The sequence below is a fragment of the Mercenaria mercenaria genome, chromosome 5 (genome assembly GCF_021730395.1).
Source record: "Mercenaria mercenaria strain notata chromosome 5, MADL_Memer_1, whole genome shotgun sequence".
NCBI lineage: Eukaryota > Metazoa > Mollusca > Bivalvia > Venerida > Veneridae > Mercenaria > Mercenaria mercenaria.
The window spans coordinates 19,015,196-19,033,476 of record NC_069365.1 but is presented as its reverse complement, the minus strand read 5'-3'; the positions used below and the strand labels follow the sequence as shown (position 1 = coordinate 19,033,476).

General features: G+C 34.3%; 1 long non-coding RNA gene across 1 annotated transcript in view; it reads left to right on the top strand.

Moving 5' to 3' along the window:
• LOC128556912 (uncharacterized) overlaps nucleotides 1-18,041 on the top strand; it is a 28,574-nt gene extending 10,533 nt beyond the window's left edge. Inside the window, exons 2-3 of the long non-coding RNA XR_008370894.1 lie at nucleotides 16,167-16,270; nucleotides 16,884-18,041. This is a non-coding gene — a long non-coding RNA (uncharacterized LOC128556912). The remainder of the gene's footprint in view (nucleotides 1-16,166; nucleotides 16,271-16,883) is intronic.
• The last annotated feature ends 240 nt before the right edge of the window (nucleotides 18,042-18,281 follow it).

Below are 18,281 nucleotides of genomic sequence, written 5' to 3'. Positions count from 1 at the left end.
TCTACTAATTTGATAGCGAAGAAGTCTGCGATGATATCAAAACTACAGTTGTATTATGTACATGAAATGTATGTACAAATTATGGCTGAATTTGCACCTGCTATGATTTCCCAGCTACTTACAACCCATTCTTTATACCAGTAATTGTATTCCGACAAGGGGCAAAACCACGCTGGTCAAAATGTCATTATATACTTTTGTTGCATATATATATATATATATATATATAATAATATTATTAAATGTTATACATTGCACAGTAAATAGGGAAATAAAGGGTATATGATTTATTATGTTTAGTCGTGAAAATAGTTAAGGGTACGCCATGATTATACCTAAGATAATCTGATTATCTTAGGTATAATCATGGCGTACCCTTATTAGTGGGTTTTCAATGGTTAAAATTTGGGGTCAAGTTTTAAATCTTCCTGGATTTTTTGAAAGTGAGTTTATTTTGTTCTATGAACCTTCTACTTCAAAAAAAGTATCATCCTCAAATTTTCACGTCAATATTTTGGCGGCCATCTTGAATTCAAAATGGCCGCCATAGAATTCAGTGATATAACCAAAGAGAACTATATATCTTGGTCAATTTTAGGTATATAGGAACCAAAACAGTATCAAAATGTTTCTAAAGCATTGTCCTTCCCTTTTCAATTACATTATTTAAATTAACTAATTTGCATATTTATGAATATTAATGATTATGTAAAAAATATGACCAAATTTCGCAAAAAATGGACTTATATTAAAGTTATACAAATTTTTTCTGGGTAAGTTGTAGTCAGTGAAGAAGTCAAATTGTACCAAATGAAAGGTAAGACAATGTTCTTTTAATATTTTATCTGTTTATGGGCATATTTAGCAGATACAAGGCTTTAGTTTAATCATAAATGGGTGGGGTAAGAAACTGACCCCTGAACACGAAAATCCATTGTGTCAACTTAACTTGGTCAATTTAAGGTATATAAAAACCCAACGAGTATCAAAATGTTCCTAAACCATTGTCCTTCCCTTTCCAGTAGCTGTATGTAAGTTAACTAATCAGCATATTTATGAATATTAATGAGTATATGTAAAAAATATGACTAAATATCGCATAAAAATTGGACATATATTAAAGTTATACAAATTATTTCTTGGTAAGTTTTAGTCAATGAAGTAGTCAAATGGTATCAAATGAAAGGTAAGACACTGTGCTCTTGATATTTTATCTTTTTATGGTCATATCTAGCAGATACCAGGCTTGAGTTTAATCATTAGTGGGTGGGGTAAGAAATTGACCCCTGAACACGAAAATCCATTGTGCAATCATATCTTGGTCAATTTTAGGTATATAAGAACCTAAAGAGTATCAAAAAGTTCCTAAACCATTGCTCTCTCCTTTCCAGTTATTTTATGTAAATTAACTAATTAGCATATTTATGAATATTAATGAGAATGTAAAAGTATGACCAAATTTCGCTAAAATTGGCATGTATGAAAGTTATACAAATTATTTCTTGGTAAGTTTTAGTTAGTGAAGGTGTCAAATGGTATCAAATAAAATGGTCCACTGCCACTATTTTCCCACTCAAAAGTAGTTGAGAAGTATGGCCACATATACCAAATTATTCCTTGGTCTAAGACAGATATGATATGTATGTATCTCTTCTAGAGACCGCGACTGGATCCAAAAATGACGTCATCAATATGGCGACCGATTACGAAAGTGAATACTGCTGAACAATATCTGAAAATAAAATTGTTACATTGCTTAAAATATCGGATAGCATCTCATTAAACAAGCCAATGTAACATTTCAAATGAAATTTACATTTTATCAGAAAAAAACCTTTTTTTTAAATTTATTTGAAGACTTTTTTCTACCCCACCCACACAATGCATTTTTATACGTCGCTTCTACCTCTTGATATTAAATGTTTTTAACTATCTTTATGGTGTTGAATTTGAAACATGATTATCACCGAAAGTTAAAAAAAAATATAACATACAATAAGGGAATATAAGTTACCAATATCTGCTTTAGATAAGTACCGAAGAAAAGGAATTTGACGAACATTCAGCACATATCAATGTCGGCACAAGCGGTTGTCTATGCTCTAATTATAAGATTGTACAAATTACATGTATTGTTTGCAATTTTATCTTGATCAGATTTAAACATGATCAATACAATTATGCCAGTAGAAGTTATACAGAAGTTTTTAAGCTCAAAAGGTAAAAATAAAGAAACGTAGTGCAGCAAGGCCTGCAAAACAATGCTGGTATGTTTAAAACGGTAGGCTGGCAAAAATACACTTATATCCCAACCATATTCCGATGTTATAGAAAAGTATACATAAAATTAAGCCCTGACAGCTGAATGTCTTTTTCGCGCAAGGATATCTAAAGGCACGTTATATGAAACACAAAAATGATGTGGTAAATAATTATATAAAAAAACCTCTGTTCCTTTAACATTCTGGAGTTCATTTCCGCTTAAGCAGATGCTAGGGTGCAAGGGGTATTTCATTTTTCTTTCTAAACCTGTCATGAACAAACTCTGTCAAACCAAGTCTTCTATTACTTTGATTAGTTGATTTCAATACTTTCAAGGGATCTTAGAGCTTTTAACAAACCATTTACGCATGTTATCCATGCCGTTGCAGAAAGCAGAACAGTATTAAAGATACGACGAATCAGGAAAGCAGAAATATATCAAAGCAGCTTAAAACCAGTTTATGAACGACCTATCACGGCGTTGTTCACCTTTTATGGTTAGACACGATAAAAGAGGAAAGTGTAGCATCCAGCTGACAAAAGGCTGAACACCAAATATGCACAGCATCTCCAAATAAGCGGGTCAGATAAAACATTTTATTATTTTATCAAATACATTTGGGAAATTTTAAATTGAACTTGATATAAATAACTACTGTTTTGATACACCTTGCAACAGAAGTGTTTTCAATTGCTAATTAACTTATAGCATACACACACATCTAAAGTACGATAATGACATATCGTAGAATATTCTCGCAGTTGATAATAGCGGCCGATAGTTATGCAAAATAACATATTGATAGTGTTCCTTTAATTCTTGAAAGTCGCTCTTGCAAAAATGTATTGACAATTATATAAAGGTACAGGAAAAGGTATTTATTTAACGTCGCATATAACCGACAGACAACATAACCTATAAAGCTATTGTGCGGCAAACCAGGTATCTAATACTAGATACTTACTTGGGCTGATATATTTCAAAATTTTGTATGGGCAACATCCCCATTTAAATAGAGAAAAAATCGAGTAAATATGTGAACTGAAATGATTTTTGATATAGAGATATGTCAATCACATGCGATGCAGTACTGTAGTCTTTGCATTGTTAGTTTCATTTAATAACTGCACCTCCCCGGCATAAAAATATCAATTATTTGGGCAACAACGGATTGTCCGTATTTAAAAACATCATGAAGAATGCATTATTGTTAATAAAGTAACCGCACCTGACCCTGTATAATGTTTTCTAATTCATTTGAAAAAGTCTGTGACAAGCTAGGTAGAGATAGTTCTCACAAAATATTAATTACCTCTCCAAGAACTGCATTCCCTAACCGGACATAAATGTTGTTCAAAAAAGGAGAGGGATTTACAAACTGCCTCACAGGTTCACATGGAAAAAGGCTTAACTTAAATTAAATGTACAAAAAGTGTGTTTAATTAATTTTTAAAAACAGTTCCTTTCTCATTCATTAGATTATTTTGGTAAGTAGGTATAAAGAGCAAAGAAATCATATGAAACTACCAAATTGGATTGGATTTTAATTTTTCTAGATTTTGCAAGACTTTATACTGATTAAGAATGTTTTTAGCAGAATTAGCCTAAATTTAGTCGCAATACCTGTTCACGTGGTGTTAAATAGCAGTTCGACGTGAAATTATATGATTAGATAAATTAAAGTGGGACATGTATAAGAGGTTATATTATCTATATAGCGAGCTTAATGTGATTGTACACGCAATTAAGAATCTAAGATCATCTTGCTGATCATCTCTGCGAACTTTAAAAATACATACTTTAGGGATGTGATGAGTGACCAAATCCTGTTTATTGGAAGGACTCAAGTTGTAGGCTTTAGTACTATCAATTTCCTTATGTAAAACGTAAGACTTTTTTTATTTTAATCGAACATACTGCATCATTAAACAAATATTTGCTCACTTAATATCGTTATTTAGTCATTTTCGTACTTTCTTGGAATTTCTTTTTAATTTTAAGCATAATAAATTCCATCTTCTATGTCATAAAAATGTTTTATCAGCTAGAATGAATAGAATGAACATTCCCTTCAGTAAATATATAGTTTTCAAGGACGTTGTCACCTGTAATTATTCACAGTCATACATTTTCTGCCTTTCTTATTTTCTCTTTAGCCGCCATATTAATGATGTCATAACTTTTTCTAGTCGCATGTACAGAAAGAGATACATGGGAAATAACAATAACTTACTTCAATCTACAATGTGGCATAGGTCTCTACATTTTTTAATATTTTTCTCGCGGCGGCCCATATCCTCACAAATAGCCATGTACTATAATAATTTGGTAACTCATGTTATTGTAATAATTTGGTAACATATTATTTTCACGGACATTACATGATGCAGTAGTATGTACATTGTAACTGTCCTAGAAAATATGCTTTCAAACAAAGGTAATGAATCCTGCATAGAATAACACAGTTATGACGCTAGTTGTAAAATTTTATTTTAAAACAAAAACTCATATTTGTGTATTTTTGTAGCGTAAATTACAGCAGTTACATAGTGATGTAAAACTAGTGTCACACAGTTTTAAAAATCTTGAATATACCACATATCATAATTAGCAATTATACCAAGCCAAAACTAACCTTTTGTTTATTCAAGATGCATTGTTCGAAAAATAATGGAAAAAACAGGGTCCTTTGAAGCAAATGGCGGCCATTTTGAAATAAAAAATGGCTGAAATGACCTATAATGTTGATGAAGAAATTTGACATTGTATCTGAGCTTAGACGAATCATTAAAACAAGAGCATTGTGCGCATATATGCATTTAAACCCTTCTTCTCCAACATTTAGAAGGTATTTAAAGCAAAAAATGGCGGCCATTTTGTTTTTCAAGATGGCCGCCATAAAAGTGACATGAAAATTTGAGGATGATACTTTTCTTTTTTATGAGAGGTTATCCTTTCATAAAAACCCAGTTTCAGAAAATCCAGGAGGATTTAAAACTAATTCACCATTCACAACCCACTATATCCCTTATATATAGCATACAACAGTTCACAAGAATGAAATGAACGGTATGAAAAATTGTTGATACATAAGATATTTAACAGGTATAAACGTTGGCAATATAAGAAAGCATAAACTTTACTATCATTCTAAATATTCAGTAACTATAGCTTAAAAGAATATATTGAACGTAAATCATGTACAGCCTGCGAAATGAAACTCAAGATGTTAAAGATTGAGTACATTAAATAGTATTATTACATGGTTCTTACATAATAAAGAAAAGATACACGTATATACATATACATACACAAACCCACATATCCATATATACATGTATATATATATATATATATATATATATATATATATATATATATATATATATATATATATATATGCAACAAAAGAGTATAATGACATTTTGACCAGCGTGGTTTTGCCCCTTGTCGGAATACAATTACTGGTATAAAGAATGGGTTGTAAGTAGCAGGGAAATCATAGCAGGTGCAAATTCAGCCATTATTTGTACATACATTTCATGTACATAATACAATTGTAGTTTTGATATCATCGCAGACTTCTTCGCTATCAAATTAGTAGACACTTGTCGAAATCAACACCTTCGTTCAATCTGTTTGCCCTACCATTTTTGTTTGTGTGTGGGGGAGGGGAGAGGCTCTGAGACCGAGTGGTTAAAGTCGCTGACTTCGAATAATTTGCCCCTAATCGATATGGGTTTTAAGCCTCGCCCGGGCGTTGAATTCTTCATTTACAAAATGTGCTTCATCGTTCAATTCTTCCTTTATAATTTTTCTTTTCCACGTGTGTTTTATTGGGAAATTACCCGTTTGTACATACATGATTCGATCATTGTATACTTCGTATTTCACTCACAATCTATTTAGGTCACGCGTTTGAGCACTGTGGGACTGGCATAAGACGCCAATTATTAAGAAAGTTGGCTTTATCTTATTTCTGATTTACTTTATATTTATACATAGAACCCTTTGGATTGGCCTGATTTTGTCACGTTTTGCTTCACGGTGTCTTGTAAATGATTCCCCGCGTTAATGCTTTAGCTCGTTGAAAGTGATGCTCCTTCTCCTCGCGCCTAAGTCATCTTATATAGTGTACAGATTTTTGTAAAAATGACGCACATGAAATGAGACATGTATTGACGTACAATGATTTTAAAAGGATTTTTATGACCTAACAATTTATGTGAAATATTGTTATATTATAAATTTTGTTTCATTATTTTATGTTTCTGTTGTAAAGATCTTGAGAGTTAAGTCCTTGTGTTATTTGTGTTTCTGCCACTGCAATGTGTATAGAAAGTGGTTCGTGAAGTACGGACAGTATTTCGAGTTGTTCATAGTAGTGCTCTTATTATTTTCGTCTTTATTTTTTTGTAAATTTTGATATTAACTGGCTTTCAGATCGAATGAAATTAATGCTATATCCCTTAATATAATGCTTTGAAACTTAATTACTGACAGAGTATATGGAAACACATGAGAATTATTTGTTTTTACTAATTTTTACAGCATTTGTAACGCTTCAGTCGAGGTAAACTGCCTCAATTATAAATATCCGCATTTAAAGATCGTTGAATACATAACATACGTAATCCTCGTAACGACAGTGGAAAATGTTTTATCGCCGCGGCGGCTGCTGTTCGATTCCCGACGAGAGCATCATTTTGTTTTCTTGATTGTATATATATATTTCATATTCTAATGTTCATATAATGACCAAATTTCAATTTTAACGAAAGATTCTTTTTAGCCAAAATCTAGAGGTCAGTACATTTACGCTTTTATTGATCGTTTGTATATAAATTTGTAAATATTGTGTGTATCTCTGGTCTGTTATTGTAGTCTGTTCGTCCGTCTGTCTCTCGACCGTCCTGTGACAATTTACCTCGTTCTATCATTTTCACTTTTCATGGTGTCAAACATGTGCAGTGTCCATGCTGAAAACTGTTGTTGTGACAAAGCGGGCTTAATAAAGCATAATAATCTAAATAGTGTTTAGTTATGACATATCTTAAGACTTGTCTTAACTTACTACTCTTAATACTATTTTCGAGTGTACGCGTATCTAATGGGTGTGAAATCTTGTAAGAAGTAATAATTGAGTTTCTGTGGTCCTTTTCGGACTTTGCAATATTACATGTATTTCTCTACATTTTGTATTCAACTTTAGAGTTTCTTTCCACATTAATGAAACTTTATAAATATTTTGAACGTCAAGTGTACATGACCATTTATTTTGCGGTTTCTTGTCAGATGTATTAATGTTTGCCCATTTTTTGAACTTCATAGTATTTTTCAATTATTGATATATAAGCATTTTCATGAGCGTGCGTCATGCAATGTCGAAATCATTCTTGTTCTTTTTGTTGCACATCTTTCTGTACAAAACTGTGCATCGGAACTACAAATTTTATTTGCGCAGACATGTATGGATTTGTAACGTTTCAAAATGTAACAGTCATAATTATAAAAGCTTGCTGTTCCTGTTTATTTATCACTCTTTTAACACTGACCCAACCGTTTACATGAGTTATAGATATAATGCATGTTGATACATGTATCCCCTGAATAATTAAACGAAAATTTTAGAAGCTGTTAAAAGGAAACTTTATGGCTCTGTTATGTCGGTATGATCCTTTAACTAACAATCTATTTTGTTTTTGTAAGTTTTAGACTCACACAATCAGGTTGATTTGACAACTTCTCCCGTTTTTTTTATGGTAGATGAAAACTAAAGGTACGTCTCCGTGTTTTGGTTCAGACATGGGTTGGCACATGGTTAGAACCACCGATCTTCTGTAAGCTAGCAGTACAATACATAGACAAAGTGTAAATGTAAGAAATTCACGGGGACAAAACAAACAGATGAAACCTGTTGCGAAGACTGAAAAACAATATTTACTCTTTGGTATTACTAGTATGTGGGCAATGTTGGTGGCGACACATTAATATGTAACTAGATTTCATTAGAACTACATATGGATCATAGAACGAACCTGTGGTTGGGGTTAAGACTAATCGAGGGACTCCCATGGGGAGAATAAGCGTACCTGTAGTATAAACATTATCGAGAAACACAATATCAAAGAAATCAAAAGATAAAAACATATTTTTGGGGTTTATCCTGGGGCTAGGAATGAGTAAAAAACATACAAATCCCCAGGCGCACAATTTCAAACGTATGCTGTAAAACAGTCCTGGAGAGTTTCATGAGCTACGTGCAGTACAAGCAATCAGGTCCTTGACGCATTTTTGTCTAAGTGAAATATTAAAACAATGGTCTGCCTAATCAGCAGATGCACAATTGCACATGCTGATAAGCAATCATACCTTTGACAGCTAATGGGCTGTGGAAGAATTACCGGCGAAAAAGGTGCCTTTTTTAAAGCACTATTAAAGATTTCAATCGTATTTTCGTCTATAAACGATTTGAATAATTTGAGGAAAGGCATGGACTAGACAAATGTCTTGTTAGTATATTAATACCTTTCAAGTGGCCTTGGCATATATCTATAAACATTGATAAAGAATAAATGCCTACTTCTCAAATACGTCATTACACGGTTTAATATGGCTTTAGAGAAAAGACGAGTAGTTTAATAATTAATATTTTGTTTTCGGTTAAAATGTTGTTTTCATTAAGCCGTGTCATATCATATGGCTTTGTCACATCCTATATAGCTCCTTTCGGATATAGCTCCTCTGGGAGCTGTATTCGGAGTACGTTTTCGTATATAGCTCTTCTCCGTATATAGCTCCCTTGCTAAAACTGGAGCTATACACGGAATACTTGTAGCTCTGTTCCGTATATAGCTCCCCGGTATCATTACGCAACATAAACCATGTAGTTGCCCATTTATTTAAGATGCTGAGATTAATTTCTATAAAGCTACTTGTAATATCCGCATTCTACGTTCAGTAATGTGTGTGAAAAAAAAACAAAGACAAATATCAAACAGGGAATGCCACGCACCAAAAACGCAGCCTCCTCAAAACGAAACCAACAGCACGCAGATGCGTGCACCACACACACACACATAGCCAACACATTAGGACAAAACGAACAAACAAAGGAACACACACACACAAAGCCAACACATCAGGACAAAACGAACAAACAAAGGAACACAGTGGGGCACCGCCTTGGAACGGTCAGTGGCAAAAACACCACTGGGGAGCTTAAACCGGTTTATGGTGCGCACCCAACCTCACTCTTACCCCCACCATGTTCCAAAGACACGGGACAGTGTAAATAAAAGTAATCCCCTCCAGGTGAATCTCTTACACATGTAATGGAAACAAAAAGGCATGGCATGTAAAACACAAAAATGCTCGTGTATAAATATATAAAAAGCAAACCTTAAGAACCAAAAACGTATGTACTCAATGCCTTTTCAGAAGACAGAGCAACAAGAGAAACACCCTTAAGGGCCCGACGAAACAGGCCAGAAGACAAATATCAAAACAGTTCAGTCCTGGTAGGATTTATAAACTGCTTTTCATAGAGTCCTCCCCCTCTTCCGTCAGACACAATCAAAGAGGGAAGCGTAGTGTCCAACTGTAAACGGGTTGAACACTAAACATGCGGTATGTCTCAAAACAGTTGGGTCGTAACCTCTTTTAATAAAACGTTTTATAATTTTACCAAATACATTTGGAAAATTACCATGACCCAATATCTTACGAAGTTTGTAAACCACATCCCCATAAAAAGTTGACTCTATGATTGGCTATCGGCATTAACACTTAAAGAGTGAAAAACGAATGCCGACCTGCAATGCCACGCTCGGCCATCGGCATTTGAAATATATTTAGCAAAACAAAAAGAATACAGAGCTGTAATGCCTAACTCTGCAATCGACATAGTAATAAATGCATGCCGAGATAGAATACAGAGCTCGCCGACACGCATTTAAATGTCTAACCTGGGGATCATGCTCATTGTGTCACGACATTGTCTGTAAGACATATTTTTCACATTAGAGAGAATAACAATTTAGACAATTTAAGTTATCGTTAAAATATCGCGTCAACTTTCAAAGAAAGTAACTACGTTATTCCTGTGCAAACACACAGCCTGGTTGTTTCTGTATAGGATTCCACACATACAACACTAGAATTCTGTCGATATGATACGGATGTCCCCACTTTACGGAACAAAAGCATTGATATTCATTCTCGTTTGAGACTTCATGCAATTTAGGTTAAATAAGTCTGGTGACTGTATAGTAAATATAAAAATAAAATCGTCACTTACACCAAATAAACGTTTGTTTCAAATTTGGTTTGGCGATTCTTTCAGGTAATTTAGAAGATGTGTCACAGAATGATCAAGTATGTATTTGGACTAAATAAATGGTCACGACTGCAGATACAAACATCAAAACCCAGGTGCCTTCGCTTGCCATTTATCATTTCTGTAAAGTTTGTTGGATACTCATTTTCGAAACCAAGCCCGCCCGCTTAGCTCAGTAGGTAAGAGCGTTGGTCTACGGATCTCGGGGTCGCGAGTTCGATCCTCGGGCGGGGCGTATGTTCTCCGTGACTATTTGATAAACGACATTGTGTCTGAAATCATTAGTCCTCCACCTCTGATTCATGTGGGGAAGTTGGCAGTTACTTGCGGAGAACAGGTTTGTACTGGTACAGAATCCAGGAATACTGGTTAGGTTAACTGCCCGCCGTTACATGACTGAAATACTGTTGAAAAACGGCGTTAAACCCAAAACAAACAAACAAACATTTTCGAAACCTGCGTACCTCTCTTGCTCTTCCGTACGCACGGACAGAGAAAATCTGTATGCCTCCTCCGCTTCCCCGCGGGCGGTGGGTGTGGGATGGGCGGGGTAATATCATATGTCTAAATAGTACACTGATACTTACTCATGTTTTGTATAACTTTTACATTAATGTTATAGCATCTTAATGTATACGGAGTCATATTCGGATTCTCTATATCAAGGAGCTATATACGAAAACGTCGTCCGAATGTAGCACCCAGGGGAGCTTTATCCGAAGGGAGCCATATAGGGTATGACATGGTTCCTTCGGATAGATACAGCTCCCCGGGGAGCTATATTCGGAGCACGTGTTCGTATATAGCTCCTTGCTGTAGAGGAGCTTTATACGTAGGCAGGCATGTGCAAATCCGAATATGACTCCCTAAACATGGAGTAAAATGCTATAACAGTATTGTAAGAGTAATACAAAACATGAGTATGTGGAAGTGTTATTTTGACCTTGGGGAACCTGGGAAGGCACTCCGTTCGTGCATTTAAATGAGTGAGAGAGCGAGTCTACATAGGTAAGTACGTCCCGAAAATGGGTACCATATGATTGCCAGCCACCAAATTTTACAAAAATGAAACTGGCAAGTGAAGTTAGGCACCCTGGTTTTAACTTTTGTGGCCTGGCATTTGTGGCCCTTGATTTAATCCAAATACATACGTGAACATACTATGACAGGCATTCATCTTCTGAACTATATGAAATAGTCACCAAATTGTAAACAAATATTAATTAAGTGTATGTGACGATTTTATTTATGTAACGGACAAGTAATTGCAGAATTATAGCACTTGGCGAAATAAAGTAATTGGCTCAAAATCCCAAAACTGTACAGACGTATTGATTGGCAAATAGTGGTTAAGTTATCACACTTACATTAGATTTTAGATTTCATATATGAAATATTGTGACACAAACGGGTTGTTAAAACTATACAGTTACCAGCTTGAACACACATTTCTTGTAGTCTCAAAGGTCAATACTTTTCTTTTGTGAAAAGGCATCAAAGAGGGGACATCCATAATATATATCCTATCGACAGTGTTCCAGTTTTGTATGGGTGGGGAAGCCATTACCTTTTCTGTAGATGCGTAAAAAAAATGTCTTCGAGACAATGTCATGAAACACTGGGAATGACCCCGAGGTTAAGACAATCAAATTCCGGAAGCAAAGATTAAATGTCCATTGTCAAGCTCGGCATTCCAGCTCTGTATTCTTTTTGTTCAGCTACATTATTTGGATAGCGATGGCCTAGCTTGGCATTGCATCTCGGCATTCGTTTATATATATAAATGTGAATACCAATAGTCACTCGCTGAGCCAACTTCACACATTACTGAACGTAGAGTGCGGATCCGGACTATTCTGTATTTCAAGTTGCTTTACAGAAGTTAATCTCAATATCTTAAATAAATTAGCAACTACGTGGTTTATGTTTCATAAAGAGAGGAGCTATATGCGAAACAGAGGTACATGTGTTTCGTGTATAGGTCCAATTTTAGCAAGGGAACTATGTACTAAGAATATTGCTCCGCAGGAGCTATATACGAATACATGTTCTTAATATAGTTCCCAGGGGAGCTAAGTCCGAAGGGAGCCATAAAAGGTGTGACAAAGCCGCCGTGTCTTAACATTTATGGTCTACAGCATGTTCGTGTCAGATGACAGTAATTTGCAATATAATATTGTTATTTTAACAACGACGACAAAATAAACTGCATTCATACTCATTTTGAAAATAAGAACAGAAAGTCTACTTTTCTTGAGATCATTTGAACAAATTAAATTAAAACAACTAAAGCGTCGTGGACTGTGCACGTGATCCACCCGCTTGGCTCAATAGGGAGAGCGCAGATGTAAGGTTCGCGGGGTCGTGACGTCGATCCCCGGGCAGGGCGTATGTTCTCTGTGTCGATTTGATAGAAGACATTGTGTCTGAAATCATTCGTTCTCTGCCTTTGGTTCATGTTGGGAAGTTGGCAGTTACTTGCGGAGAACAGGTTTGTACTGGTACAGAATCCAGGAACACTGATTAGGTTAACTGGAAACTGTCACGTAACTGAAATACTGTTGAAAAACGTCTTTAAACCCATAACAAACAAGCAGTGACTGTGCACAAATTAATTACACAGAAATATTAACTAAGGAACGATGTTCCCTACAACATAAAAAGTTTGCATTCGATACAACCTAAAGATATCTGTTCTAAGCTTTAATCATACCGATTTTTCTGACTGAAAATTGTACTTCCATACAAATTAAACATATAATTAATCTTTTTTCACTCTAAACTTACCATTGATTTATCTAATACATATTTCAATATTTCACAGGAAGATATGATTTCATAGTTTTATTTCATTAAGCACTTTCCCAGACCAACATTTTTCATATTAAATCACAACATTTATTAGTAAGTGGCATTTTGTCAAAGTGAAAGTTTGTCAAACAAATATAAAGAAACCTTAATTACCTTTACATCTATAATGTTTAAGAATTGTGAGTAAAAAGTGGACATACATGCAAAATCGCTGCAAATTTAAACAATAATTATCACAATTCTATACTCTTGAAAGTTGTTCTCTTCAAACATAACCATGTGGATTTCAAAGTAGTTAATATCAGTATCATTGTGGAAAGAAAAAGAGAAGGTTTCACAATTTATACTGAGTAATATATGTCGAAATGTGATCTATTTTCTGTTTATATAAAATGGTAAGTTCAAAGTCGAAGTGACTATTTCCACAAATATACAGTTTTCCCCACGAAAAATCTTCATTTATTTCAGTGTGTCATTGACTTGCGACTAGAACTTAAAATTTCTTGATTTTCTCTCGTAACGCGGCTCTCGGTAAATTTGGAGGCATTCGACAAAAAATACCATAGAGTCTTGGAGTGGAGTCATGGAGCGAAATCTAGAATGAGATTTTGTAGTTACCTTAGCGTGAAATATTGACGTGAGATTTGGAGTCAAAAACATAAAATGTTTTGCTAAATATATTGATTATGTGATAAATATCATAAAAAGGAAAGTGTTCGAACGAGGCTGTCCCTGGAAATGGAGCAGCTACAGATGATGATGATGATGATGATGATAGTTTTGCTGCGTTATTTGATGGTGTTGTTCATGCAAAGTATGCTGATATTGCCTTTGTCAATATTCTTTTTAACGCTGATAATGAAAATGCTGCTGCTGATGTTAATGCTGTTGTTATTTTGTTGAATTGAGAAAGGGGGTAAATAATGGCATGAAGTTATGCCGTTTCTTTATGAATGTGTTTCTATTGTTGCTGCTGCTACTGCTGTTGCTGCTGATGATGATAATGATGCTATAAGGGCTGTAATAAAACAAATTTGACGTTTATTTACATCGCACTTCATTAATTTTTAAAACGTTTTATTCAACTATTAGGAAAACACATGATGTGTTAAGCAGAATATCTATTTTAAACCGAAATAAACCCCCACGTATCCGGTATGCGTGCAAATGTTCGGCAATTCTTTAACGACATAATAGTGTTACAGTATAACATATCTATACTAGCATATTATACTTGTTACTATTTTTCAATAACAAAATCGGTTTATATCATGGAATACGCCACCGACCATCCAATTAGTGAGCATCTGAATACCTAGCTATTGACTTAAACTGTCACACAAAGTAACCTGCCTAGACAAGTTTTTGTAATGAAGTTGGAATTGTTTTTAACCATCAATTATATGCAAGTAACACCGAGAAAAGAATTATTAATTGTTACTTCAATGACTTTGTTAGTTAGCAATTTTCTCAAGTTTCTATTCTTTTGAAGTGATTGAGAGACTATTATTTTGTTGAGATCTAATCTCTCGTTATATGGCTTAACCGCACAAAAAGTGAAAGAATATTAAATTGCGTAGTAATGCAAATGTCAAACCATTGCGGTAATTGGAGATTCGAGACAATTAATTGCCTTCTGTCGATTTATAATTTTAAAAAAGACTACCCTTTCGTATTATTGTATTTTATAAACTATCTTTACATTGTTGATTCTCTCATCACAATATTATTTTGAATGAGAAAGACTTGAATTATTAGTACCCGCACCAAACTCGTAGAGTGTGAGTTATTGGTCTCCGTCCGTGCATCCATCCGTAACAGTTCTTGTCCGGAGCATTACTCCAACAATATTGAAGGGATTCTGTCAAAACTGCATACATTGACAGGAAGTGCTGCGGACAAGAACTCTAGCACTACCTTGTTTACATTTTAGCTCACTTGAGCACAAAGTGCTCGGGGAGAGCTATTGTGATCACTCACCGTCCGGCGTCCGTCCATCCGTCCGTGCACACTTTCCTTTCAACAACATACATCTCCTCTGAAACTATTAGAGGGAAGTTAATGAAACTTGGCCTGGATGCTCCTTTGGTGGTTCCTATCCAAAGTTGTTCAAAGAATTGAATTCCACACCGAACTGTTTTTGTCTAAAACCACAAGACCTAGGCCTTTGATATGTGGTATGTAGCATTGCCTTGTGGTCCTCTACCAAAATCGTTCAAATTATTACCAATGGTTCTATAATAAGATTGTTCAAATTATGGCCCTGGGGTGAAAAGAGGCCCCGCCCTGGGGTCCCAAGTTTTACATAGACTTATATAGGAAAACACTTTATAAAATCTTCTTGTCTGAAACCACAAGACCCAAGCCTTTGATGTTTGGTATGTACGATTGTGTTGTGGTCCTCTACCAAGATTTCCTTGGGTGAAAAGAGGCCTCGCCTCTGGGGTCATTTTTGTATGAGTTATATAGGAAAAAGCATCTGATCATATTTCCTAGACTGTAATTAGAGGTCAATTGACTATGACCTTGACCTTCTAACCTACTTTCTTGGTTTTTTAGATACAGCTGTGAAATAAGGATGACATACAGTTTTGCCTACCGATTCTAAAACTGACTTTCAGTGACCATGAATGTAACCTACTGACATTCTTTCGTAATATTCTAGCATCAGTTTGACATTTGAAATATGTAGCTCATATTACTCAGGTGAGCGATCCAGGGTCATCATTACACTCTTGTTGTTGTTGTTTTCAGATCTTACTCCATCAGAATTCTAAACTATTGTCAGTCACTGTAATAAACCGTACTTGAAATAAGCCTGATCTACTGACCTGATATGGACGATCTTTTAAGTAGAGGTGTGTATTTCAACTCAAATATGTTTATCATATTTTCTATTAAAATTATTCGATTATATTTTGTCACGCTTTTATTGAATTTTACCATATTCATGCAAACTTTTATACGTGAATGGCATTGGAAAACATTTTTGTGACAGTGAGCCAAAGGGGAATTATATTTAGGGGGACTTAAGCGAATATAATTTCAGTTAAATCTATTTGCCGGTTCTGTGTCAGAAGTGCTAAAATATACAATTTTATAATTAGAAGTTCTGTCTCCACAAGTAAGATATGGTGTTTTTAATGTTTTTGGATTCGAGGTATTTTTTCCGACAAAATTTAATATGTCATGAATCAATAGGATAGTGTTGCGTTATTTTTGTAGTTAACATTCGTTTCATTACGTGGCTATCGCTAGTTTAAAAGTAATACAAGGTCGATTAGTTTTGCCTATCCGGTATTTGTCAGCCAGGTAAATTTGAGTTTGTTTCTTATCATCTATTTTAGTTTTTAAACCTTTGTTTAGATTGTTTTTGATTCTGAATCATCGTTTCTGATTAGTTTTATGTCTATATATTGTTTAAATTACATTTCATGTTTAATTTAAACTTTTATTCATGGAATGTCCCAGTCCGTATTTTCTTGGTCATTTAACTTCAAGTGCGGAATCACTGATGTCAGCATTACTCTACAACTGCCATACTGATCATGTTGTTAGAAACACGGCTGATTAAAGGCTGTATTCCACACCATTTGTTTGTCTTATACATCTACCACGAGAAGAGCAAAGTACGTGGATATAGTTAACAACCGACAGAACAGAGACTGCCGTCTAAAGAAGTCGGAGATCACTCCAATTCCGACTGGGCAGATCCTACAGAAATCTGAGTAAAACGGAAAATAATAGTAAACCTAAATCTAATTTACAGTATTCTTAAATACTAGTGTCCTATTTAATTGTATGCTGGTCTGTAGTACACTATTCATCTTTAAATCTTTATCTGCCTGATAAGACGGACTGTATCAACCAAGTATTTGTTTCTTAAAACTAATAACCTTTATCACATATTATAATTGGTGAATAAAAAAGTTATCGAATGGGATAAAACTTTATTAAACTCAGCGTATTATTCTACAGTAATATTTGTTAAGATCATTCACATTGATTAAATACCAATAATATGGCATGTCGTAAATCAGCAACTGAAGGTGGTATCACTTTTTGAATTTCCAGTAAAAGACAAAAAAGCAATGAATATTCAGTTCTTTCTAAATATCATAACGTTATGATTCAACCAAATGTTTTTCTATCCGTCAGAAAAGGAAACATTTTCATATCTTAAGATGGAGTTTTGGTACCCTTATAACCGACAATAAACTTAAAAAATTAAAAATTCTTACGTGTCTTCACTGAGCTCAACAAAACCTATATAAATATTGATATGGAATGTATAGTAAGTTACACACTACAATTTCCTACCAAGACACTTGCAAAAAGAATGCATGTACAGAATGGAGGTATAAAGATAATTTTGATAGATCGTGAAAATTTGACAATTTTTGACAGGTACTGTGATGACTCATGACCTAATTAAATGTTTGTTCACATTTTTACCTTCCAGTTTGTAGAGATGGTACCTAAAAAATTCAAATTCATCTTTACATATTTTTTTCAGAGTGAAATGATAGCTAAGTGCACCAATTTTCTAAATATATTTATTGTTTTCCTCTTTTCCATGTAAAAATAGAATTATTACATAATTAAAAAACGACTTTTTCAAAATATCTGAAGCAAAATGGACAACACTTGTATTGACCGTTTTTCAATGATTTTAGGACTTCCCCAATTAAAGTCTATATCAAAAGTTTCCACAGCTAAATAAATTCAATAGAGTATAGTGTATGTTTAGTCAACTTCCAACACTTTAAAAGAGCCTATACTGAACTTCCTTTTGTCTTTTAATAAAGTCAAAATCCAAGACTAGCCAAGAGTCTAAAACGCTTGAAAACATTCTGAGTGAAAGAGAAT